A 3,977-nucleotide genomic window follows, 5' to 3' on the forward strand; every position below is an offset into this window, starting at 1 on the left:
CAGTGAATTGCTGCCCATTTCACTATATCTGTTGGACATTGTGAAGACGCTGGGTGGTCCAAATTGCTCCGTAGTGAACTGAAAGGTCGGAAATGCAAAGCAATTCAGAAAGATCAGGAAACCTGCTTCTGAAAAATCCGTCTTGAAAACCCTACTGGGCATAGTTTTGCTCTATTACTGTCACAGTTATCCAGTGTTGCAATAACAGAAATAACCCAAGTGGATCATTTTAACAAACAGAAAGGTAACCTCCATCGCTTTCCAGGCTAGAAGTCCAAGTTTAGGTACACGGCTTTTTCTCTTCCGTCAGTTCTGGGGAAGGGCCTTGTCTTCCTCCAACATCTGTGGGCCTGGTGTTCCTTGGGGATTTCCATGTGTCTTGTCATCAGTCTTCCTTGGATATAAGAGGCTCTCAGCACAGGGACGTGAGTTCCACAAAGTGCTCTTCATCGCTGGCTATTCTTCTTTGGTGGTGATAAGGTCCCTATCGTTTCCACTCATTTGTGTTTTCCTCCTTTTATCTTGTGAGATAAAAATGTGACTCAAAGGCTTGACTTGAGCAAGGGTGTGTTATATGAGTGTGAAATATGAGTGTTTCACGTAAAGGTGGAACTTGAACAGGACAGACCCTATACTGATCTTGCCATGTTAATATCTAGAGGTTAGAATTTCCAACACATCCCCAAATAGAAGATAATTACATCAGATCACAACACATAGGACAAACACAGCACTGTGAATCATGGCCTAGGCAAATTGATGCATATTTTGGGGGAGATCCAATTCAATCCATGACATGCACACAGAATTACATGAGCGGGAGTCAACTCCAAGGGAATTGATTTTCTGGATTGTTTGGAGGTTTGTGGATATAGGGATCAGACTCTGATTGCTCACACAATATCTAGCACCTTTCTGTGTTCCAAAAGAGGGATCTCACAAACCCACTCCCTGGACCCATGATTATGATCTGGAGAAATATTTTTTCAGAGCAGAGGTGACATGTAAGACACCAGAGTGAGGGGATTGGGAGACCTTGCCCAAAGAAGGAAGACCAGAGCATCTTCATTTATGCACAGTGCCACCTTGCTGTTAACTCACCACTGTGGATCATCAACTTTAAGATAAATTTTTAAAAAAATAATAAAATATTTGTATTAAACTCCAATTAATAATAATTAAAGAAAAATGAGAGAGAGTTACAGTTTCAGAAACCCACAGGTCCCGCTCTACTCTGTCCTACAAGGCAGCTATTCATCAGAATTAACTCAATGACAGTGGGTTTTTTAGATTTATTCTGTTTCTTAAAATAATGGCCTAACCATGATACACAGTGAATGCTCAATAAATGCTGAATAAATGAACCCATGTATGAAACCAAACTTCCTCTCCCACAGTAAATAAATGAATTAATTTAATTAAATAAGTTTAACACAGAGCAAGGAAGAAAACCCCTAAGGAACTTTAGTTATTTTCCTCCATGTTAACAAAGTAAATAACAAGTACAGCCCTGTGGAAAAGAAGATCAGGGTTCCATTCCAGAAAAAAAGAACAAGGAAATAAATAAATCTCTTGGAACCAAGCTGGAGGAGAAGCCGATCCAACTGCAAACAAGTAGGCCTGGAACAGAAATTGATGGCTTGGGCAGCAGAACAAGAGGAAGAGTTGAAAGCAAAGCCAGCAAAGTAATGAAATGGAGTGTAGGGTTAAGATCCATGCAATCAATACCTAACACCCTAGATTACGGATAGCCCCGGGGAGCGTGGTTAACTTTTCCATATCACCAAACACACTCGAGAGAAGGATGTGACTAGCCATGGAATCTAGATAACAGGGGAAAGGAATCAAATTCTGCTTTGCTTCTCTCTGGATTAAATAGAGGAAATGTAATAGAAAGGCAGGGGCCCGCCCACCTCCTTCCTCCAGGTTCCAGGGGCCACCATTAGGAAGTGTTAACCTGGAAAACTTTGGGAATGATCAAAAACTGCCATCAGCAGGACAGTCTATGGAGGAGGATAAGAATCTAGAGGTAGACTTAAATCACAAACAAATAGAAACAACACCAAGACCTTATCTCTGATTCAATCTGCATCCAAATAAATGATATAAATAGAAATTTTTCTTACAGCAGATTGCAAAGTTTTCCCCATGATGCATAGCTTTTAAAAAATCATTCCTTTCCTGGCAAGCACTCTAATCTGATTACATATCTTTTATCTTGCTTGCATCTGGGTTTATCCTAATTACACATGTAAACAAATGCAAATCAATCCATTTTATGGCTACAAAGAATTAGCCAAGGTAAAACACTTGGATTTTAAAATAATTTTGGTTGGGGAATATCATCGATTTGGTTAGGAAAATTTGCAGCAAATTATACTTTGAGAGGAAGAAAGCACTTTGTCTCCATCAAATAATAGCAGCACATCCATTTGTTATATTTTAAATGGTGACAGCAAAATCAATTCTAAGAGGAAAATGAGGTTCTGAATTCCTCACCAGGGCTCCCAGTCCCCTTGACACACTAATTAGTCTCCCACCCCCTTCTTTCTGGCCTTCCTGGGAATGTTTGCCTGGGGGGGGAAAGAAACTGGCAAAACAGAAGCGTAGTCCTGACTAAGGACAAGGACAACAGGGAAGTGACAATTCCCTTGAATGGAGTCATTAGTTACATTGCTCTTTTCATGGCGGCAGGCCTCAATATTCTAGCATTTTCAATTGTTTACAAAAATTATGGAGGGTTATAGTCTGTAGCAGGGCTCCCCCTGAATAATATTGCATTTGTATATTTATGCAAGTCTTTCCCTTTCTGTCTTGCTTCTCAAGACTCTTGAGACTCAAGAGTAGACGGAAGAATGGTGCTTCCCTTGGCACCATAAACATTAGAGAAGAAAACCTTTTAAAGGGCTTGAATGTCAAGTGTATATGACAGAAAAATTCCTTGATGGCTTTGAAAAGTAGTCATCTGCACAGACGGTTGTGGCCTACAATCACTATTTTAAAAAATATATAAGGTATGATTTTTAAAATAACAAGAACTTGAGGGATGCGTTGAAAATAGACTTAACCTAACAACAACTGCACACTCTATTTTTAGGAGGTCCTTGTACAACATTGAATTAGGATGAAAATTTCGCTAGAAATTACTCAACCAAGGAAAGAGTGCGGACTGTAAGTAAAGCAGGCAGGCAGCCAGACAGGGACAGGGGTGGTCCCTCCATGCCTGTCCAGGGCCCCCTAGAGGCAGTTGGAAGACAAGCAGGCAAGCATTAGGCACCCATGAAGACTTTAACTAGGCCCCTGCCAGGTCCAGGGCCAGGTGGTAGGCGTTACACCTAGGCTCAGGCTCATGGGGCTCCCCTTCCCACTCACCCCTGTGCTCCAGATGGCCTTAATTCAGTCAATGGGGTCAACCAATACCTTCAACAAGCCTCTCCCACCAGAGGTTTAAAGGCCCCTGGCCTGGCAGCAGGACAGCTGCCCCTTCTTCCCTGTGACCCTGCTCCTAATCTTGCTCCAGCAGCCCGCTGGTTCTCCGGCCTCAGTTCACCACGTGTGGGCACGCAGCCCCATAAGGTCGCCGTGTTCAGTTGTGAACCCGCTTATGCATGGTTTGACATGCATCTCTGAAATAGCGTGTACTCTCTGAAGACTGCAAAACCTGAAACTTCTGTCCTTTATAAAAACCCACTTGTATTTCAAACCAGACTTCGGTGTGAATTCTTTCTCGTGCGAAGCCAAGACCCGAGGTGTTACCCACTCAAGAAACCTATCACGAATACCTAAGAAATACTACCATTAAAAACACTTATTTCAGTCACATTTTATTCTGCCGTTTATTTTTTTAATCTTTTTAATCTAAGCAGTTTTACTTACTGCCAAGGAGTCGATTCCCATTGATAGGTCAGAACCGAGCTGCCGGTATGGGTTTCTTAGACTGTAACTCTTTATGGAACTAGAAAGCCTCATCTTTCTCC

Source organism: Tenrec ecaudatus, chromosome 7, assembly GCF_050624435.1.
Source record: "Tenrec ecaudatus isolate mTenEca1 chromosome 7, mTenEca1.hap1, whole genome shotgun sequence".
Classification (NCBI taxonomy): Eukaryota; Metazoa; Chordata; class Mammalia; order Afrosoricida; family Tenrecidae; genus Tenrec; species Tenrec ecaudatus.